The sequence below is a fragment of the Pinus tabuliformis genome, chromosome 9, assembly GCF_031772625.1.
Source record: "Pinus tabuliformis cultivar Carrire ecotype Pingquan chromosome 9, CPIR1, whole genome shotgun sequence".
Classification (NCBI taxonomy): Eukaryota; Viridiplantae; Streptophyta; class Pinopsida; order Pinales; family Pinaceae; genus Pinus; species Pinus tabuliformis.
Genome location: NC_142307.1, coordinates 4077408 through 4102382, shown reverse-complemented (window position 1 = coordinate 4102382; position 24975 = coordinate 4077408).

The window sequence follows — 24975 nt, the reverse complement described above, 5'->3', positions numbered from 1 at the left end:
TTGACTCCATAGCCCAATGGACGAAGGTACTACTTGCTTTCCCATAGATCTATAGTTCTTGGCACCTCCAAGGAGCTACCATCCCCATTGGAGCCAATGTTAGTGTCGGTATCTTCATCCCTCCATCAGAGATCAAATCCTCTTGTTGCATTGCATATTAGGTGTCTCGTTCAGTCTGCTGCATTCCATTACGCGCATGGATCATCTGACGGTAGTGGCTTTCCTATAGTTCCCCTCATGTCATTTACCTGCTAGCTCATGTTTGTTCATTAAAAAGCATATACAGTCTTCTTCTTCTCTTAAATATTGCAAAGGTCTTTTAGGGTTTCATTGTCAATTAGGTCTAGGGTTTCATCAAAAGGTGTTTCAAAGTGTCTAATAATATCCAGCAGGTACATGAGGAGGTTTCAGCATCAATAAATTTCATCATCAACTGTTCGAAAATGTGTTTTTCTTCAAAACTCTATTTTGAGGAAAAAACAGAGTATTTTTGCTTTTATTGTACAAAAATCATGAAATTTGGTTTTCTTCATTGTGAATCCCTTCATCTGTAACCTGGTCACTTTCCCTAGTTCCAGTAGCTTCAATCACCTGCAAAACAAACAAAGCACAGGTCATTTAGCTCATCACAAAGTTCAAATGAAGTGAAAAAGTCCAAAAAACAGAGTTTGAAAATAAAGTCATTTCAAAAACCATTGTAAAATGGGTTTTATGAGCCAAAAGTCTAAAATCTCCTTATTTATAAGCCATTTCTTCATTTCAAGAGTTCATTTGCAAAGTGGAAACAAGGAAAAGACATTTTGGGGTGAGAAAAGCAAAGTTGGAGAAAATCGATCAAAAACCAGAGGCGCGGTGCACTGGGCAGGAGGCACGCGCACACAACTAGCATGGTGCATTGGGCCGCATTTCTCAGTGCAAAAAGACACGGGCGTGACGCATACGCTGGGTGCAATGCATTGGGTTGGATGTGCGGCACACACAGCCAGAAAGCTCGAAAACTACCAAAACTTGCTCCCATCACCCAAAACTTGTGGATCATTGCTTGTTCAAGTAGGTTGATCCTTTGTCACTAATTTGCATCCAAATTTGGAGGTTGTTTTATGGTGTTTAATGTATGGTGATTGTTTAAAGGAAACCAAACCCTACCATTTGAAATTTCTCAAAGAAAATTGTTGCCTAGGGTTTCAAATTGTTTTTTTGTTACCAAGTTATCCTCTCACCTTACCACTCCCTCACTCCATTATTTCCTTGATTTCCCTATCCCCTAAATCCACACACCCTTAACTTCATTAATCCCATATCCCAAATCCCATTTCCCAAAATCCCACATGCAAATTCCCAAACCCTAGTCCTATACTAAAAACTCCCAAACTACTCCCTAATTCCTTGTTCCCTTAACTAAACCCTACCCCAACAGTCCCTAAATCCCTCACTATTCCCCCCCCCCCCCCCCCCCCCCCCCCCAACAGTCCCTCATTTCACTGTTTCCTTTGGTAGAAAAAGTTAAAAACATCACAATCACCTACTTCTCATCAAGGCAGCTCCAAGACAGTTTATCCACCAGCAGACATGGCATCTGATCCTTCATATGATTATGAAGAGGAGACCCACAGTGACTCACCTACAGAGGGACATGCACCCAGGAGGCCTCATAGAGGTGGAAAACATATTAGAGAAGAACCAACCACTCTTGCTGAATTATAGGCCTACCCTCTTGCCATCTCTTCTTTCCAACATTAGTCATGTTATGAATTTTGTGAGAAGGTTGCTAGCATTCAGTTTCATCATGAGTTAGCTCATTTTTTTGTGCTGCATTTACATGGTGATCAAGCCACTCTAGCTGGTGTCGCTTTCACATTAACACCAGAAACCATTTCACTAGCAACTGGTATTCCCAACATTGGAGAGCAATGGAACAAGAGGCAGAAAATTGACCAGCAACATTATGAACCATACATCAAACCTGGCTATATGAGGAAACTCAACATAGTATTTCCTTTCTGATACCTCAAAGATGCTTATGCCCCTTTGATGAAATTGATCATGAGGTATTTCAGCTGTGAGGGCCGGTTTTCACATTTGTATGCTTATCATATCAGGCTGCTGATGCATTTTACCAGGGTAAGGATGATGAACATCCCTTACTTCATGTGCTAAAACATAGAGAAGATGACCACCCTAGTGCAACACAAGACTCCTCAACAGTAGTTCAACAGTATTTAACATTTTTCTCTCATTAAAATTGTGGTCATTCATTAGCTTGGCTTACAGGGCATCACTTGGGAGGACTTCATTTCTCATGAGTTTTTTAGAGCTCCACAGGGACCTTCAGAGGCTTTGCATGAGATAGGTGGAACTTCTTATCAGCATGAGAGCCATGAGACACATACCGCTAGCTTGTCAATATTCATCACCTGTCAGAAGGGCACTAGACGATTGTTTGCAGCAGCAAAGCGAGTGTTATCTCCAGCCAAGGTGGAAGGGGCCTTGCTTCCATCATCAGAACAACAGGTTCAGGACCGAGGCAAGAGGCCACTAAAGGAGGAAGGACCATTAGGTGAGCGGGAGACTGATTTCATTCTCATCGAGGGTGATGACACTGATATGGGCCCGCAAAGCACAAATCTTAGAGAAATCATTCAGGAGTAGCAGGCGGACATTGGTGCCTTGTCTATCAACTTGGATAGAGCCCAATGGAAAATACAGTACCTGGAGCAAAGAAATAAGCAGCTTGAGGACCAACAGGTGATTATGGAGTTGCAAAACATTCGGGAGAATCGCCAAGCTGCCCAAAGGAGGAGGGTGGAGTTCACTTCACTTGAGCAGGAGATTAATGCCGATAGGGAGTCATGGATTGAAAGAGCTAATATCCACTTGGAGAGGAAGCTAGAGAAGGCCATCAATGAGAAGAATATGCTTATAAACCTGTCATATCATTACTTGTCAAGAAACTTGGTGTGCCAAGCGAGAATCAGGAGTTTAAAGGCAAAGTTGAAGAGAGCATAAAGGAGGAAAAAAGAGGATGAAGGACTTTAGATATTGGTTGAGGCTTCCTTAGCCCAACACCATGTTTGATGAAGAAGACTCAGCCCAAATTTCAAAAAATTTGGAGCACTTTTTGCATTTTTCAAAATTTTGGCACAAAAAACAGGTTTTTCTGCCCTATGCACCGCGCCACGTGGCCCTCGCTTTTTCTAGGAGCCTCCAAAGCACAAAAACTCAGAATTTTTGGATTTAGAATGAAAAGATATGTTTTCCTACAAATGGCCAAGAATTTTGGACGGGGTTTGAGCCCTCAAAAGGGTAAAAAACACTCAAAAAATGACCTCACTGCCCCTATTTTGACACACAGGAAGCAGTGTTGGGAGAATGGACTTTTGGAGGGGCAAATGGAGGCCAAATTGAAAAATTCCACTTGGGTTGGAAAGTAGACAGGTAGACCTTTCTAAAAAGTACACTTGGAGCTTATTTGGACACAAGGAAGGCCTCCAAAAGCGGGTCAACACAGGCGCTATTCATAGAGAATCAAGCACGACGCATAGAGGAAAAATTGTCAGTTTGACCAAGTTTTGCTCTGTTTTTGGCCCAGTTTTGGCTAGTTTGACTTTTTCACTTTCCTAATGACAGATTTGTGATTTAATTTGATGTACATTGATGAATCATGATGTAAATATGTTAGATTTTTACTTGTATAGGTAGATTCATCAGTTTAAAGGTTGTTTGAAACTGAATGAATCAGTTCCTTTGTTTCTAGAGGCATGCTGTTATGTTGCCTAATTTCTAGTTCTCAGTTTAGAATTAGTTGAAACAGCTCCTAAACATGTGAGCTAGACCCCTATAGGCAATGATGAGCTATTTTTTTCTATCTTATGTTGTTTTTCATTCATTAGCATGGTTGGAATGTTGAGAAAGCCTTGAGCTTCATTGTACACTCATATAAGCATTTTGGCTAAGGAATTGGGACCAGGGTTTGCAGCACTCTTTGGGATTCATGTGGTAATTTGTTTTGGTATAGTGCTTTTCTTTGTAATTGTGTATTTTCTTATATGTCATGTATCCCATTCTCTATCTTGTTTCTTCTAAACTAAACAAACAAGAGTGTAAGTAGAATCCATTGAAAGTGCAATGCTCTACTTAAGGTTTTCTTTAGTTTCTTGATGTTTTAGGTTGTTTGGAGAGGATCCATGACTTTGCTTACCCTCTTCATCTCCTCACCTATTTAATCCTTCCATCTCACTCAAATTGAAGTACCAAAAACAATTACTTACCTTGGCCCATTGAGATCTCTGCAAGACTGAGCCTCATTCCTCGCACCCAAAATCTGCCTTTCCATCTGAGCCAACAAAACATAATTTTATTCAATAAAATTCTCTTACACTTATACCTAGCCTAAGATCAGTATTTCTATCATTCATCTCAAGCCCCCATCGATCATTATTTGCTGAGATTGACCCGGAGAGAGCCCTCTCCTGACCTGGTAGGGCTAGCTACCAGGCTGAGCGTGGTTTGATGTTGGCCCTGGATCCTACCTTTCAACCTGAGGTAAATCTAGGCACTAACACACACAGTTGAAGTTCCCACACATGGCGGACCGAGAAAGACTGAGGAAGAAGGTCAAGGCCTCAAAATTGGCCATTGACCTAATCACCTTAACCGAGGGTGATCTGCATGACATCGTCGAGATAGTGCGCAATGTCACAAATGAGGCTCTTCAAGATTTTATGCAGTAGCACCAAACTATGTTGGGGGACCTTAGAGTGTTGTTGCAAGAGTTATAGGTGCATCCCCCTCACGTGGGTTCCCTTTCTACACACCTCACAGCAGGATCCTCGACAACAGAGTAGATGTTGTGTGCATGAATGGAAAACAAAATAGTGTTGCCAGAAGGGGCCCTGGTGACAGAAAATGAGGCCTATCGATTTTTAGTTAGCATGATGAAAGGCCTTGGCCTTAATCTGGCTGCCCTTTTGCATGAGACACTATATCTGTTGCACGATAGGATAACGATAGGATTTCGCACTAGGGAGAGCCATACGCTCCAAGTCCTCAAAGAGCAAAAGATAAACATGGAACAACTTAGCTTGCAGCATGACGAATTAGTGTCGCAAAATCAACAGTTGGTGAAAGTGGTAGGCGACACATGTTGAAGTTTCTCGGAGCTGGCCATCCCAGCAAATCTACCAACGGAGGTATGGATCCATAGACTAGTAGCAGGAGTTCCCGAGGCCAAGGAAGAAATGACAAAGATTTAGCTGGAGCTGAATCTTCAGATCGTCAAGCTGCGGCTAAAGGCGCAGCCTTCCACTCCCCCAGAAATCAGAGAATAGTGTGCTAGCACTATCACACCAGGACTGGAGGAAATCAGAGGTGCAGTGCAAGACTATACCAACATGTTGGAACAAGCACTTGAGGTCCTCACAACTTTGCAAGAGGACCCCAACATTCAGTGCTTGGAAACAGAAGCGTGAGAACTCCAACAACAATACGACAGTGTTCGAGGAACTGCGCAAATAGTAGTCCTCACCCAAACACTTGCATGGATGTAGCAAGCTAAAGCACTGAAGGAGCAGGTAGACACGGCGCGACACAAGGAGGCAATTCTCAAAGCACACGTCCAACCTTGGATTGACGAGGCCTTCACTATCTCAGAAAACATCAAAGTAAAGCTCACGAACATACAAGGGATGCACATATTAATGCAGAGAAGCACCCCATACACAGAAGTCTTAGAACAACGGATGCAGCAGATCCAGCAAGCAGTAGCTCAGTGCATTGCAGACCTTAGCATAGTTCAAGAACAATTGGAGGGACTCTGGGCCAAGATTGTCAAGCCGACCGAGTAACTCGAGGGTGAGTCACGATGTTTGTGTTGGGGACCTATTGGGCATGGAATCCCCCCAAGGCATGTTTTGGGGCTCAAAGCCCATGTTTTGACCCGATATTGTTGTAAAGACTCCATGAATTGAGGGCGTGGAGTGCGAAATGTATCATAGAGTCACAGGGTTTTCTGCCTTAGTCTTGTAATGTAATGTCGAGCTATGCATGGTCCGTTGACCATGGAATTATATAAATAGAGTGAGGCTCTAAGTGTAAAAGGGGAGTAATGGAGAGAACAAAGAGTTTGAGTGACTAAGTGTATCTTTGGGTCGTAGAGTACGAGAAGGCTCTGTAGCTGAGTGCGTAGAGGCCTAGTAAGTCCGTAGCTGAGTGCATGGACCCCTGCAGCTGAGTGCATGGACCCCTGCAGCTGAGTGCACAGGGTGTAGTTGAGTCTGTAACCGAGGAAGAAACTAATAAAGAAGAAGTCTTGTTATCAATTTATGTATTTTTTCTGCGATTAATGCATGTTTGATATAAATTGCAAATATATTATTTATTTATTGTGCGCACCTGTATGAATGGTTTCTATTGTTAAGTATAACTTAAATAATGCAAGTAGATGGAGATTGTCAACTAACGTCGGGTTACTAGTAAGGACTTGGGTAATAACAACGTTCAGCCCCTGAGTAGGGTTGCACGAAGGTAGTATCTTAGGCTGCGAGGTACGGGGAAGTGCGCATAGCGGGTACGTACAGGGTCGAACTGCGGAACATTTGAACTCATCAAACATCTCTAGGGTGTGGAAACCTAGTTCTAGCACCCTCCCATACTACTTCAGGTGAGACCTTAGTCCACGCTCCACGGACTGTTGCTAAAAGGGCCAGTAGTACTAGGATTTTTTTGGCTAAACCAACTCTGAACCTAGGTCAAGCCCCAATAAGCCAACTCTCACATCTAATGATAAAATCCTTGTTGCCTCAAAATCGAGCAAGAATTATAGAGGGGAGCTCTATAAGGAAATCACTAGACTAAGTGACCACAATGAGGTGTGGCCCACTGTCACCACAGTGACTACCCCCTACTATTTATGGACTTTCACCAATGGGAGGTTTCCTGTTAGAGAGGTCACCTATGAGAAAGTTTCTAGCTTCAAGGATTAAGGTGACACTAGAGGCTTACAGAGGATGGATTTTATTAAGTGCAAGGCTTAATAAAGCAAGTAAAGGCAACACAGCTCCTTAGGGGAGACCAAATTAGGGTATGATTGACCTAGGGCTTGATATGTAGCAAGACAAATGGGATATCCTAGGATCAATAGGCCAATAAAAGATTTCCAAGCAATGAATATTAGCAAGAAAATGGTCTAAGAAGCCTTCAACAAACCCCCAAGTTGAATTTCTACAATGATTAGGGACTTTTTAGGGCAAGAAAATTAGGTCTTGAAATGGAAACACTGTCCACTAAAGAAAGATTATTTTGAGGCAATCAACTCTTCCCTCAATGTTGAATCTCTCCACAAGCCAAAGTTATCCTCTTAAGCCAATTCGCACCAACCCCTAGATGATGTATTATCTTTAAGAGGGATGATATTAGAAAAGAGAGAAAATTTAGTTTGGGAATGAATTTATGTTTGATCACCAAATTGACAAAGCTAGTGCCTAGGAGTCTATAGAGCTGAAATATTCACTAAATCTTGCAAAGGATTACGGGAATTTTGATGCCGTAGATCAAAACCCTAGTTATTATCTTTGCGAGGGATCAAAGTCACTTGGGAGCACTAGTTTAAAGATTCACCAAGGGGATTTACTTTCACATTTCATACATGAGTAATGCACACAATGATGATATTTATATTCTATGCAATTTATTTTCAACAATAAATGGCACAATAGAAAACCCTTAGCTAGTCAATTCATTCCATACTTTAGACATAAATTCAATGATTTATCAAGTACGAGGTTCACTTACAAGAAAAAATACATGAAAAATCCTTTATCTAAAATGAAATCTCCAATGCCAAGAAATAGCTCCAATAGACAAAATTTATCCATAGAATCACATCTCCACAAGATACAAGCTAATCTGAAATTCTCAAGGAGGATGATATCAAGTCACAAGTGATGATGAATGAATAGAATGATCCTCTCCTCTATTTATATGAAGAGGAAAACTACTAATTAGCCTACAAAGCCCCCTAAAAACACGTTTGATGACAAAATGACCTTGTGTTACACGTCAAACCACTAAATTTTACATAAAATGCCCTAATTAGTTGTAATGTTCATAACTAGTGAATAGCAATGAATATAAAATACATGCACTAGCTACAACAAAACAAAATTATGATAATACAGCCACAATTACTACACAAAAAATACAACAAAAAATCTAATACATGGTATTAATCTAAAATATATGAGTACAATAGTGATAGAAAATGGAACCTAGGGTTGCTACTACAAGATAAGGCAAAACCCAAATGTAATTCAATGGTTCCAAGTGCCAGAAACGTCCCCAGAAGAAATTGTGCACTGCTTGGTAAAAACTGTTGTTGTTGGCTGAAGTCAACCCTAAGTTAGGGCCCACAAAAGTGCTCAAAAAAATTAGCCAAATTAATTGGATCCTCCTCTCAATAAACCTACAAAAACACAGAAAGCATTTGAGCTAAATCCAACATGCCGGGTAACCCCAAGAAATATGTGGGGCTTAATTTGGCTACAAGAAAATGGTGTAGAAATAAATATGTTGTAGCATAGCCCAAATATTTGCTAGAAATTCACCTCTAATCTCTACAAATACCCACTAAATTTTCCCTTTTCTCTCCTAGCCCCATAAACCCCTGTCTCCTGTGTCTACGCAAAAATTTCCCAGTGAAACTTGTGTATGTTGATTTCTAATAGCATTAGACGTGCTCTAAGCCTCAAAATTTGTAGGGAGGTTTAGACACATGTATTCTCCATTACCCAAAAATCGTTTTGGGAAATTCCAACCGGAGATATTTTAATTAAAATAATTAATTATTTTTAATGGGACCCTAAGTCTAAACTTAGGAAATTAAAATAATTAATGGGTATTAATCTAAATTGTGGGTGTAACTTCTAGAAGAAGAAGAGGATTAAGCAAAAATTATCTAAGCCATTGATTTAAAGTTAATATGGGTGGTTGGTTATCCAATAGAAAAATATAAGAAGAGGCTTGAGGGGCACTTGGAGAACGCACAGAGAGTAGATCAGAAATTCAATTTTCTGAAGAATAGCAGCTGCCAGAGAGATTTTCAATAATGATCTTTTGAAGAGAGGGGCATGGATAGTATTTGAAGGGGGATATTTCCCGGTCGGAGAATACTCAACAAAGAAGGCAGAGAGAGATCTAATAGTGGTAGTACAGAGCTAGAGATGTTGACGCAAGGCCATGCAGAGGCAGCAAAAAAGCCAAGAAGGAATTAAAAAAATTAGATGAAGGAATCGATTGCAGAAGCTAGAAGCCGGGGTGTCAGACTGGAAGGTGAAAATCGAATTTCCTAAGCAGAATATTAATGAATTGAAAGGGTGATGTAGTCCCTAGACAGTGTGATGTTGGGCTATTGCAGACACTACACAGAGATAGTGCAGAGCTAGCCAAGGGTTGTTTATACAGTGGCTGGATCAGCGAGGACTTCTAGTGATAGTGTGAGGTAATGTCACAAATATCTCTGTCAATGATATTCTCTGTAACTGGATTGTTGGGAAGGCATACAAAGATTGTATTCAGAAATTACTACTACATAATAATAAAACCCTCAAAACTGTTGCATTGGTTTTCCCACATTGGGTTTTTCCGGGGACATTTGTCCAAAAATAACTGTGTATATGTTTCTTGTCTCTTTCTTGTTTGATTTCACTTATAATTTTAATGGTGTAGACTGTAGTGTATTAGTTTCGATATTTACTATAGGTAACAATAAGTAACTTGATTTAGAAATTAACAAGTATGAGAAACTTATTCAGTTGTTGCAGTAGAAATTTGGGCATCCAAATTTTCACATGGTATCAGGGGTGCAGGTGAAACAAGAGAATAGTGTCGGAAGAGCCTAGCGTTAAAGGTGAAAGGGAGTTTGAAATTTCTGCAGAGGCAACGATTCGAATCCGCAGAGGGTTTGTGCAATCAGGTCAAGAGGGAAATATTTTCATGGTAAATCTCTCTCTGAGTGAGTCAACGGAGGGGTAGGATTTCCAGATTGAAATTTGTCAGCGGTAGAGAGAGAAGCATAACAAAAGCTTCACGGAAGAGGGGTTCCTGGTGTGACGTAGTTTTTTCAGGAAGATATTAGGAAGAAATATGTCAAAGGAAAGAGAGACACGGTTGAGAGAATTATTCGTCAAATGACTTCCAGCAAGGGAGTCTGAATTCTCACTTGATGAGCAACAATGGAGAGGGATAGATCTACATTCTCTAGCAGGGAGTCTAGTGTTTCACAGAGGAGAGAGGAGGCTATTCAAGGTTTTCATTTGGCAGGTGTTGTCGCACAAAATGTCTAGGCACCATGACAATAACTCAGATCAGGGGATGTCACCCTGATCCCTAATATCTTCGTTTAAGTTTTCTCCCTATAGCAGCCTAAGGGGGGTAGACCGTATTGAAAAATGGAATGAAGAACTAGTTGGGAACCAACCAGTTCGGGAGACACAGTGAGGTGACCAAGTAGTTGATTAAGATTTAGCAAGACTTATAGGATTTGATTAGATTTTAGACAATTGATACTAGTGCCTTATGGAGTCAACGATATTTCTAGGGAAATTAAGACCAAGTAATTGATTAGAAATTGTTGCTTAAACGAATGACTATCTTATATGAAATGCAGATCATAAAACTAATGTGAGATGCAAGAATCTTCGTTAATTTTAGTTTAATGCCTATTTAAAATTGAATCTTTCAATCCTTTCTGTGTCAAGCCTAATTTCGTAGTAATTGGCAAAGAGAAGATAATGTGAAGCACACTAAGGTGTGATTAACGATACCTCTCTTGAAAATCTAACATACCCGGTGCCTCTGATGCTGCAGAGATTTGTGGGTCTGACGACTGCAAGGTCACCGTTTTAACTACTATTAAAAGAAGGCTTCTCAAGCAAATATGGATGGATACCTATCTCTCTATCGATCAAGCTTATGCTTGGAAGTAAATTTTATTTATGCAAAGCTAATTTATATGTGAATGCACTATGAGGTGAAGTTAGACTCGAGGATTAGAAACATTGTCACAAAAGCCCTTAATCACCAAAATAAAATGTTCGCTTTATTGGATAAAGACCTAAAAATAAACTCCTGAAAATATTACAATTAAACCACAAGGTTATTCCAAATCCTTTTGATACAATTATAGCTCAAAGAGAACAAAAACTTCTTTGGAATCAATGTCAACATATGCTCAAAAAATACTCAGCTTAGGAAACAAAGATATGCAATCTATTACAATTCCACAACAGAGCACTTTAACAATTACTTGAAAATATTCGCAAAATATCTAGCATGTAACACACATCAAATAATTTAAGCAATGACGATCAATTTCAATAGATGCAAAATATTCTAGCAATCAAATTTCTAAATATCCAAATACTTTAAAAACCATGAAATTTAAATGTTAATCAATTCATAATCCTAGAGTTAAAATGATTTATGCTTAGTGACCCAAATCTAGGAAAATTTATCACTTTCCTATAGTCAATCTTTAGATACAAAAAATTTAAGTATGTTTGACTATGGATAAGTTAAAATGCTTTATACCACCAAAGTTTTCTTTAGATTTGTCCCTTAACACACAAAAGAGCACCAAGAAGGAGCTATAAATTGACAATTTAATTAGTCCTTAGGAAGAATACTTCGATGTGCTAAGTTTTATGAAGCAAGACTTAATGCGGTAAATAATCTATGTGACCAAAACAAATCAAAAGGATTTAAGAACTTAAAAAAAAATCTAATGGGCCGAAGGCCAAATAAAAAAAAAAAAATTAAAATCTTTTAATGCAAAAAATTACTTTTGATTTAAATATTTAGAAGGTCTCGAAGTCACAATAAAAATGGAAATGAAGCCTTTCTTTTTTTTAGTTTTTTAATTTTTAAGATTTTTTAATTTTTTATGATTTTCTAGTTTTAGTTTTTTGTTTTTTTGAATCAAAATCAAAATCATAAAAATTGAAAAAAAAAATGAAAAAAAAAAACAAAAAAATTAAAATCTTTTAATGCAAAAAATTACTTTTGATTTACAGTTTTAGAAGGTCTCGAAGTCACAATAAAAATGGAAATGAAGCCCTTTTTATTTTTTTAGTTTTTTATTTTAGGATTTTTATTTTTATTTTTTATGATTTTCTAGTTTTAGAATTTTTTTTATATTTTTTGAATCAAAATCAAAATCATAAAAATTGAAAAAAAAATGAAAAATAAAACAAAAAAATTAAAATCTTTTAATGTGAAAAAATACTTTTGATTTAAATTTTTAGATGGTCTCGAAGTCACAATAAAAATGGAAATGAAGCCTTTTTTATTTTTTTTATTTTTAGGATTTTTTATTTTTATTTTTTATGATTTTATAGTTTTAGAAAAAAGAATTATATTTTTTGAATCAAAATCAAAACCATAAAATTGAAACCAAAAAAAAAATGAAAAGAAAAATAGAAATCGAATTTTTGGTGTTTGAATAAAATACCAAAGAAATTAACTAAAGTCTAACCCAAAATAATAAAATGATTGGACTTTATACGGTGACAGGGATGGAGCTAGGGTGGAGGACCTGGTAGCCTAGCTATAACAATGACAAAGGGAGAGTTAGCGGATGAGGGAGTTGGAGGATCAGGGAGGAGCGAGGATGGCGAAAGAGAAACTCAACTACGGTGGAACACCCTAGTGGAGTCGAGGACAAGGAATAGACGCCAAAGTTTAGTGGATTAGGCAGTGATGGGAGAAGGATGAAATGCAGAGAGAAGAAGAAATAAGGAGGGTCACAAGGTATGGAGGGTTGCGGACAAGAGGGAAAGAGGATGCGGGTGGAAGATGCAGGTTGGAAGGATGGACACAAGAGGGAAGGATGGATTTGAGGAATGACTCAACAAAGAAAAGTTGTGTTTGAGGGAGTTGTAGTTGCGGGCTAGGGCAGGAAGCAAGAGCAGTGACAGAGAGGGAGTCTGCGGAGGTCAAATAACAACAATTCGACAGTAGAGGATCAAGCTCAAAGAGTAGCAGGGGATGGAGAGGACAAGGAGAAAAGAAAATTTTCAAAGGGTTTGAAAAACGCAGGCAGAGAAAGGAAATAAGATGCTTTCCCTAAAAAAAATTGAATTTTCTACATCAAAACAAAAAACAAAAAACCTAGGCAGCAAATGAAATGGAAAATGGTGGCCCAATAAAACCCAATTTTTTTTTATTAAGTTGATATTTTTTGCTTTAGATTAATTAATGAAACCCCTGTGAAATCATCTCTAAATTTTAAAAATTTAAAACCCTTGGACTTCAAAAAATAATGACCTTGCAAAAGATGGTTTTGAGGCCAAATCTTACCCTCCAGGGCCTAGATCTGGCTTCAAATCAAACTTCACCTTCAGATCTGTAACTTGTACCTGAAAACAAAAAACTCCTAGAACCAAGATATATAAAAAATAAATAAAAACTCAGAAACCCAAGTCAGAAAACCCAAAAAACTTTATAGATTTGCACACAAGATTGACAGATCTATCAGATCTGAGGAGTGTGTGTCCAAATCTGTTCCTAGATCTGATAATCTAAGGCTCTCAAAAGCCAAATTCATCAATTTCGCACATAAAAAAATTAATTTTTAAATTTTAAACGAGGTTCTTAGCTCAAAACTCTTCATGCATCACCAATAAAAATATTATGATAAGCCTAGGATCAAATTAAGCTGGGCTCTTCAGAAAATATGGATTAGGAGTTGGTTGGTCCAACTGAAAATTTCCCCTAATGCCCCAGGATCTAAAAATTCAATAATTTGCTACAAAACTCAATTCATCCATCAAAATAGAGCGAGAAAAATAAAATTCAGATAAATAGAGATACCTGCTATTACATTTAAAATTTAAATTATCACTTAAACCCCAATGACTGAGTAAGATACATGTACTCAAATCACTTTTCAAAATCTATTATCCATGGCTTAAAAAAAATGTGCATGAAAAATGACACATCTTATAGTATTTGCATCAAGAGTAACACCAACGAAGATTAACCCCAAAGTCTTTCTTTATTATTCAAAAAGAATTACACACAGAGCTTTGCTTAGCGCACAACTCAAAGATCAAATGGATCAACTGACAAATGGCCTCCTATTTAAAGATAAATTCTTCAACATCTAGTTCGAATGATCCTCGTCAAAGTAATCTTAACCATTGATGAGGATTACAATTTCTTTTAATCACATACGTCGAAATATTAAATTCTTGAGGAAATTCTAATTTTTCAATTAAATGCATTTTAATTAACTCAAAAATAAAAATTTGAGTTAATTTCCTCAAGAATTTGACTTTGACTTAAACTCCAAGGACCAAAAGCTTAAAATTTAGCAAAATAATTAATTTACCTTAGTCTCGGGAACCTTTAAATTTTGATTTCTAAGGACCGATGAATTTTGCCTTTAAAGAATTTAAATTTACCTAGGACCTAGAATTAAATAAATTTCTGACTTAGGATTTTAATTAATATTTGGCCAAAAAAATTAACTAATTAACCTATGAGGGGATAAATTATTTTTCTAACCCTCAAGGCACTTTACATGATAATTTTCATATCGTTTACATCATAAGGGGAAAACCCATTTGTAATAGAGCCTCAGAGACTAACCATTTTTTCGACACAAGTATAATCAAACAGACCAAGAAATTTGTAATAAAATAACCTAACCAAATAGTTAGGATTATTCCCAAATCACTTTTACATAGACTCGATCTGTAACATTAGGACTCGCTTAAGATCCCAATGAAAAAATACATTCTGGATTTGGGGTAAGACTGAAGGAAAACTCTGTCAACCATCCAAGAATGGATCGGTGAGACAAAACCTCTCAGAATGTAGATCGTCACTAGAAAAGTAGGTTTACCTGGGCAATTACATACATGACACGAATCTGCTGAGATTATTTACATTATATACATGCATAATGGGTTTACATTATAACATGACAATCAGGCTGATGATGATATCTTGATGACATGGACACATCGATCAGGCACTATCCCTTTTGCGAAAGAAGGGGGTATATTGCTATGGGTCATTGGCACGTAGTGGTAACCATATGGCTCTACCTGGGGACATGTTGCTGCACTAGAGGAATGTGAGAATCCAGAATCTGCATCCACGCAAAACATAAGATAACATAAGTAGTTTCCATTCAAAAATCATCATATAACATTAAGCATGGGATATATATAAGCTCTTCGTTTATTAACTATCTAGTAACATGAAAAATAAATCTAATCCTAAAACAAAAATGAAATGCTGAAATGACAAGGTGTAAGGTTATAAATACAATACAAAGGATGCCCAATGGCATCAGATGTCATCTTTGAATAATGGCTTGAGTATTTAGCCATTTGCAGGTAAGTCAGGTGGTTTGCCATCCAATTTGATCAAGTGGAATGAATTTGGCCCAACAATGTCTCGAATAATGTATGGTCCCAACCACAAACTGTCAAATTTCTTATGTTTACCTAGTTTTTCATTCTTGCAATCCCAAAGGAGCACCATCCAACCTACAAAGATCTAGATCGAGACAATTTATCAAATCTCTTCTTAATGTTATATTGACTTTTACACATATTATCAAAACTTGTCCTACGAGTTTCATCCAACTCCACAATTTGATCAATTCTATTTTGAACAACATCTTTATTAGTAGAAAATTGTTGAAGGAGTTGATAGGCTGACAATTTAAGGTGCACAGGTAAAGTTACATCCAAGCCATAAACCAATTCAAAGGGACTTTTACCAAGAGCTTTCTTTTTAGTAATCCTATCTGCCCATAATGCATACTTGATTTTACTATCCCAAGATATCTTATTATCTCCTACTATTTTCTTGATAACGATTATAAGATTTTTATTATTTGATTCAACAAGTTCATTACCCTGAGAATAGTAATTAGATGAGTGGGATAATATAATGCCATACTTGAAACAAAAAGATGAAAATTCTGAAGAACTAAAAACCTTGGCATTATCAGTAGTGATTTTTGCAGGAACACCAAATCTAGTAGTGATATTATTTTCAATGAAATCCATAATGACTTTTTTAGTGGCATTCTTAGCAGTGATGGCTTTGACCCATTTAGTGAAATAATCAGTAGCAGTCAAAATCCATGAGTAGCCATTACTAGAATTTTCATGAAACTTCCCAATGAATTCCAGACCCCAATGCTGAAAAGGTTCCTCCACAACCATAGGTTGTAAGGGCAGGGTAGCAAGCTTTTGTTTCCCAGTGAATAGTTAGCAGACTTGAAAACTTCTAAAAAACTTATGCACATCAGAAAAATCAAAGTCCAATAATAACCAGCGCTCTAAATCTTGTGGGCAATAGTTCTAGTAGAATAATGACCACCACAAAATCCTGAATGAAACTCAAAAATTAACTTCTTGGACTCAATTTCATCCAAGTTCTAAGCTTCAGGTTTTGGGTCTATTTTAGGGTGTTGTTCTCGTCAGATGTGTGAAGAAAGAGGAGACCATTTGCTGTAAGGCTTGGTTCCAAGGTAACCCGATTGAAGTCTTAAGGAAGTCCAAGTCAAGCTAAAAGGAGACTCCATCACAAGTGAATTAAATCAAGGCATAAGAAAAGGTCTTTTGTACAAGTTAATATTTATGAAGTAGAATTGCAGACCTAATTCTAGGAGGCTTAAGGTTTGAAGTAGAAGAATTTTCAAAGTGGAAGAAGACCAAGACAAAGGAAGGTGTACAAGGTTGACTATCATCAAGGGAACTTGTGTCTTGGTATTTGAGTGGCAAATAGGTCAAGGGTCTTGGTCTTGGTATTCACCAATTTGAATCTCTATAAGAAGAAGAATTTGTTTGGGATTTCCTCTCAAGAGTGAGAGGTTTTGGCCCTTGCTGATAGCCTATATTCTGTGTCTCTTGTCTCTTTATGGTTTATGCATTGGTAGTTGTTTGATGAAAATGAACACTAATAATCTAAGTAAAGGAAGATCCTAATCTAAGAAAGTAAAAATAATTCATAAATAGTTACTAATCAAAGAGAAATTATTCTGTGTCTCTTGTCTCTTTATGGTTTATGCATTGGTAGTTGTTTGATCAAAATGAACACTAATAATCTAAGCAAAGGAAGATCCTAATCTAAGAAAGTAAAAATCATTCATAACTAGTTACTAATCAAAGAGAAATCACTTAATCTCTATGCCCTAGATTTCTCAACAAACCCGACATGACTCTTTTCATAAAAACATGAGATTAAACATGATAGTGAAACAATTAATCAATAATATATAAACATTACAGTTCATATCACTAATTTACAATGATTATTACCCTCAGCAGTAGAAATTCATATGAATTCTAATGTGAAGTCATGAAACGACATGTCACACCCCCGATTTGGCCAAAGCTCGGTTGTTTTGATACCCAGTTCTCTGCTGACATGTGAATTGTCAACGCTTTAAAATTTCACACACACACACACAGATATGTATATATATATATATATATATATATATATATCCTCGTTGACTGTCCAACTATCAGCACCTTTAATTTGATGTTCTTTTAATTTTCACTGACAATCCAACTGTCAGTGTCCAAATCTTTTGAACAAGAATTTAAATTTTTTGAACCTTATACTTCAAAGCTAGGCTGAGATAATAGGAACAATGATACAATCCCTCCCTTTGTCTCCCATGGTGAGACAACCCCATTTAGGCCCTCGATCATGTCAGGCCAGGTAGTAACTCCTCCAAATTAATTCATTTATTTCATTTAGGTTTGCGTTTATTATATACATGACGGAGAGACTGTTCATTTCATCTCCCGGTGACTATTCATATTCTCTATTATTTATTTACATCAATTTCAGTTACTCACCCAATTCTGATGATTAGGTGTCAACATTCCCCCCCTTAATCTAATGGGATGTTTGTGAGTCCAAGCATCGTTCTGAATCTTTCAAGCTTTTCTCTTCCAAGCGCTTTGGTGAATATGTTTCCAATTTGCTCGTTCGTGGAACAATGGCGGAGATGTATTATTTTGGCCTCAACATGATGTCGAATCAGATGATATTTAGTATTGATGTGCTTCGTTCGATCATGGAACTTTGGATTCTTGGCCAACTTTATTGCATAGGTATTGTCAGTTGATTTTACTTGTTTACCGGCAAATCTTCAAAAAAATTCCTGAGCCACACAATTTATTTTGTTGCCTCAGTTGCTACCACGTATTCTACTTTTGTTGCGGAATCTGTTGGAACTGATTTTTTGTGTGATCTCCAAGAGATAGCTCCTGATCCAAGACTCATAGCATAACCTGAAGTAGATACCCCAATTTCTTTGTCTCCATTGAAGTCTAAATCAGAGTATCCAATCAAGCTAAATTCTTCCACCTATGTATACTTGATTCCAAAGTCTTGAGTTCCCTTCAAGTACCTTAGAACTCTTTTGCAGCAGACCAATGTCCCTCACAAGGCTTTTGCATAAACCTGGAGAGGATTCCAACATCAAACGAAATGTCTGGTCTGGTAGTAGTTAGGTAGTTGAGACTTCCTACAAGCTGTCTATACTTTATTGCATCCTCAAATTCTTTTCCTTCATTGGATGTGAGCTTTAAGTTTTTTTCCATTGGAGTAATAAGAGGATTGCATTCTTTCATGCCAAACCTATTCAACAGATCTTCAATGTACTTTTTAGAAAGGAATATGGACTTTGGATGTTGAGTTACTTTAATACCAAGATAGTAATGAACATAGTCCAAATCAGTCATTTCGAAACCTTTCCTCAATTCCTTCTTTATGGATGCAATGTAGCTTTCATTGTTCCCTGTCATCAAAATATCATCTACATATACCACAAGATATACAACCGTTTTTCCAACTTTCTTGACAAATAAAGTTGCATCATCAAGATCATAATGTTTGAAATTGAGTTTCAAAAGATGCTCAGTTAGTTTTCCATAGTAGGCTCACGGTGCTTGTTTGAGGCCATACAAGGATTTCACAAGTTTGCATACTTTATGTTCATGTCCTTTCACAGCAAATCCTTCCGGTTGGGACATAAAAACATTCTCTTTTAGATCTCCATTCAAGAAAGTAGTTTTTACATCCATTTGATGAACTTTCAAACTGTTCTAAGCTGTTAGGGCAAAGAGTGTTCAGATGGTAGCCCATTTTGCTATGGGGGAAAAAATCTCCTCATAATCAACCCCTTCCTTCTGTGAAATTTTTTTTTCCACAAGCCTGGCTCTTTGCTTGTCAAGTGAGCCGTCAGCTTTATACCTGTTCTTGTAGACCCACTTGCAGCCAATTGGTTTGGTTCCTAATGGATGATCAACCAGCTTCCAAGTGCCATTCTTTATGAGGGCATCATGCTCCTTTTGCATCACTTCTTTCCATTCATCATGAAAAGCAGCTTCTTTGAAGGAAGTTGGTTCAAAATCTATAGACAAATTCAATTCACAATCATAAGAAACATCCATATCAACAAGTGAATTAGAGTCATCTACATCACCTCCATTTTTCCGATTTGAATTTCTAGTTCCTGTCTTTCCAACCTCATCAGGATGAACACTTTCAAGTGTCTTTATTAACCACTTTGGAGGACCTTTCTTAGATGGTCTAGGCTGCTTCGTTGATTGAGTTGGGACTGAATCAATATTGAGTCTCCCAATTCTATCAATCACATCACTTAAAGCATCATCTGTTGTTGGAGTTTCATGCAGGGAGAGAGTGCTTCAGAAGAAGATTCCACATGTTGTTCTAGTATAGGAGTCCCCCCTTCAAGATGTGGAATCTAATTATCAAATTCTTGAAATGATTTTTCATTTTTGAATCTATCCAAGCGATCAAATTGCCACTCAACAACATTGTCAGTTTTGGATGATTCAAGAAAAATTACATCTCTAGATACAACAAAATTTTTATTGACTTCATCATAGAGACGATATGCTTTGGAGGTGTTTGAATACCCTAGGAAGATACACTTACGACTTCTTGCACCAAGTTTATTTCTATGTACCTTTGGTATCAAGGCATAATAGGTGGAACCAAAGACCCTGAGATGCTTTACCGAAGGAATGTTCCCATACCACATTTCATAGGGAGTCTTGTTTCTGATAGCATTAGATGCACATCTATTCTTTGAATATGCATCTCATAGAACAGCATCAGCCCAAAACATTATTTTTACATTTTTGAAGAAGAGCATGGAGCGTACCATATTTACGATTGTCCTATTCATTCTTTCAGCTACACCATTCTATTGGGGATTATAAGGCACATGTTTGATGTTTAATCCCATGTTGGAAAAGATAGTTTTCAAATGCATTTGAAGTGTATTCTTTTCCATTATCAGTGTGAATAGACCCAATATGAGATTGTGCATCATTTTCAATCCATTTATGAAAGTTCTTGAATGTTTGAAAAGCATCAGATTTGTTCTTTAATAAATAAACCCAACACATTCTGGTGTAGTCATCAATAAATGTCATCATATATTTATTTCCATTTGTAGAAGGAACAGGCATTGGATCACATAAATTTGAATGAATGAGTTCAAGTTTTCTATGTGCTCTTGAATGTGAATCATGAAAACACTGTCTGCTATGCTTTCCTAGAATGCAAGCATCACATTGCTTAAATTTCCTAGGAATTGTAGGCAAACCAGCAACACCATTTTTCTTCAACAAGAAAAGGCTGTCATAGTTCAAATGTCCAAATCTAGCATGCCATAATAAACTTGATGGAAGTGTACCTTCTTCATAATGAGAATTGTATGAGAAATGTTGTGCACGAGCAAAGGTACCTTGCAGCTTGAGAAGCCTTTCTTCTTCTATTCCCCTCATGACAAGTGAGTGGTTAGATGCTTTTCTCACCTAAAGCTTGCAATCAAACATATGAATGGAGTGATCTTGCAGGCGGATGTGGACCAAGGACAGCAAGTTTCTCTTCAGCTATGGGAGATATAGAACATGATGCAGAAGAAAGTCTGGAAGGCTAGGCAATTTGACCCTGATTGTGCCAAGCCCTGATGGCTTGATTTTTGATTGGTTTGCAAAGTATACTGCTCCATCAACATTGTCAGTAAATTCTTCAAAAAAATCTTTTCTATGAGTCAGGTGGCAAGCTGCTTCTAAATCAAGCAACCAATCATTTCTCCAAGAAGCAAGTGAAGCATTAAATAAGTCTTCATTTACTCAAATATTACATTGTGCCACAACATAATGAGCAGATTCAGGTGCTTTATTATTCAGCAGATTCAGGTGCTTTATAATTCAGATTCAGGTGCGGTATTACTATTATGGAGGTATCAGTGGATTACCAGTATGGAGGTATCAGTGGTATTGTGGATTATTGATATGTTCAATCAACGCAGTATTCAGTGGATCTCGGCAACGGAACCAACCCCAAAACGCTGCTATACGAGATCTCAACCAGTATTCCTCCACCATCTTCAACGCTAGGTTGCTCAGAACGGAGCAGCGTGCAACCACAGTTCGAACCCCATGCGGCCCTGAAACGCTAGGCTTTAAGAACGAACAAACAGATGATAGATGAAATGGGATTTGAGGGAAGCAAAACTTCGGATCTTGGTCTGGTCATGGATGCTAACTTGGGATGTATGCATATGAAAAAAACACATATGACATTGTTCACACACCAAAAATGAAAATGAAGAGCACCAGGTCTCTTGATAGAGGGCGTAGACTTGACAAAGGGTGCAGAATTTAAAAACACATACAATGTCAAAAAACTTATATGACACTACCAGGAGCAGGCTTCAAGCAACCAGGAAAAATATAGGCAGGAAACTGACACTAGGAGTTACACAAAAACTAATTTCGGGAGATGGCTCTGATACCATGTTAGACTAGGCAGTAACTCCTCCAAATCAATTCATTTATTTCATTTATGTTGGTGTTTATTATATACATGAGGGAGAGACTGTTCATTTCATCTCTCGGTGACTATTCCTCTTCTCTATTATTTATTTACATCAATTTCAGTTATTCACCCAATCCTGATGATTAGGTGTCAACAGATCAAATCCAAGATTGTGGTGCAAGTGTGTAGCCGATTAGGCAAGGTGGTTTAGGTGCATAATCATCATCAAATAAGTGGAACACAAGTGAAAAATGAGTGGTTTTGAAGGATCCATGCCCTAAATATCTACTCTCTTCTCTATTGGAAGCCCATGGCTCTCAATGCACACCCTATGAATTCCAATATGACCCTCTAAAGGGCTTGGACCCCATATAGGGAGACCAAACCCTAAGATGAAGAGCCACCTGCAATCCTACATAAGATCTAATGCATCTCCTCACCTTCTAGTACAACAAATCATTAGTATAATTGAGCAAATGAGCTTACAAGTCATGGAACCAATTAGGCACTCCATAGTGGCATGCCCCTTCCATACTGGACTTTATAGTTTACTGGTGTCTCCAAGTTCAAGGAGGAGGTTAATCCTAGACCCTATTAAGTGGTTTCAACATGTAAGGGAGTAATAGGTCCATGGTACATTTTTCATATGGTAGGTGTTAATGGTCATGTGATATAATGATGGAATGGAGTGGGGCATTGGGGAAGGCTCCAAGCCACATGCCATGATACAAGGGAAACTATGATGAGGGAGACCCAAACTTGGGTTATAGATATAGGAGGGAGCATATTGTGGTGCATGATTTACCCCAAACTTTGTTTTTCCACCCTTCTTCATAATCCTTTTTTATATTATTGATTTTTAATTTATAACTATTCGGGGCTTCAGGGAATGAGAGAACGATGTGTAAGATATAACAATGATTACCCTCTTAAGGTTAAGAAATTTATCCCTCACCAGGGGTTGGGATTGGTGACCCTGCTACCTACACCTACCTATAGTTCGTGAGAAAATAATTTAACCCCACAAGGTGTGGGTGGTGGAAAGGAACTAAGAGAAGGGTTTGTCACCTATTCCCAACTCTCTTCGTTCGCTTAATTTATCTCCTAGCCTAGCTATGGGGGGTGGTCCCTAAAAGAAAAATAAGTTAAAGATGTGAGGTTTCTAGGAGAATGTTAAAATGAAGGGGATTTCATTTTAAAGATTACAAGAAAATATGACGTGAGCTATATGAAATTAAATAACCATTAACATCCATCGACACGTGAGATGAGCATAAGCATATGAAAGACCAATGCCCTTTAAAGTATTGCTCAAAAATGAAAGATATTTGCTTAATATAAAATAAATTATTTCAAATAAAATCACAAGTAATCATGAAAGTGAAACAAGAAAATGTTGGCACAATAAAACAATCAATACAAGATATAAGGATGCTTTCAAATATATATAATCAATTGCTAAAGCATACAAGGATATCTTGCAAAATTAAAACAATTAGTATTTCTACTTGCAAAATATCAATGAAATAATGCTAGTCAAAATAAAGTATTCAATTCAACAATGAGAATTAAAATGACCAATTGCAAATAAAACCATGGGATGTATTAGAATGGAATGCACCTATACTACATTTGAATGCAATTATCTTGGTTAATTTTTAATCTAAAATGCCTAATCTAGGTGAGAATTCCTCCTCTTGAGCTCTTACCAAAGGGTAAAAATTGGGGTTAATTTTGCAGAAGCAGAGTATATGGAAGCTAGAACAACTACGTGCGAAGCTATATGGATTAGGAAGCTTCTAGTAAGCGTTTTCAGGCATAGAATAGAGACGACTAGTGTCTATTTTGATAATCAGAGTTGCATAAAGCTCTCTAAGAATCAAGTGTTTCATGATAGGTCAAAGCACATCGATATTCGATGTCACTTCCTCAAAGATTGTGTATATCAAGGAGCAATCCAATTACAATATGTTCCCATAGAAGAGAAGGTTGTAGGCATATTAACAAAATCTCTAGGGAGATCTAAGTTTGTCTATTTCAAAAAACAAATAGGTATGGTGGAGAACCTGTTTCAGTATTAGGGACAAGTTATTTTTGGAGTTGCAGTGCATATGTAGTGTTGGCAGTAGTTTAGTAGGGTCAGCAAAAAAAAAGATGCAGCGTATATCAGAGTTGCACAGTGGTTGGTGGGCAGTAGTATCCAGACATCAACATCATAATAGGAGATGATGCCGAGACAGGATGTTGCTACAAGAGGCAACAACACTAGAACACATTCCTCACTAAAAGGGAGTGTTAGGCTTTGTAGCATCAGATGTGTTCTAGCCATGAAATTTTGTGGAGAGGCTAGAATATATGAGATCTCCAAAACCTAGAAATCGTTTCTAGAAATTCCACCTAGAAGTGTCTAAACTTAGGGAATATGGTTAATTAATCAATATTAATTGACATAAGTCATGAATCGTCTAGAAACTCACATGGATTGACCCAGAAATGATCCTAGCCATTGATTAAGTTTTAATCTTGGTCATTGGTGCTCCAACAATGGATTATAAAAGAAATTCGATATGGTGATGGAGATCATCCAATGCAGATACTTAGTTGCCTAGGCAATTCAATTTTCTCAGTAGAAATAGCTCAGTGGTGAAGATAGAGCTAGAGGGTAAATAGCAAGTGGAGCAAGTGAGCAAAAACATTCCGAGAGAAAGTTTTTAGTTCCTGGAAGAGTCGAAGGAAGGAAGGCCGGAATATTCAAAGGGGAAACATAGGGACTACGCAAAGGTTGATACAAGCCTCTCACACAGAGGTTAGAGATGCTATTTCGGAGGCAGAAAATAGTTGTGGGGTGAGAGAAAATTCTCACAATATTTTTGCCATAGTTTTCTTCAGATTAGATTGTTAGTTGAGCATCTAAACTATTGTACTCAAATTTGCTATTGAAAATCAATAATAAAACCCTCATCTGTTGCACCGGTTTTCCCAAGTTGAATTTTTCCAGGGACAATTGTCCAAAAATAACTGTGTCAATTTTATTATGTGTGTGTGTTGGAATTTCTAAATTGTTATTTTATTATGCGCAACATT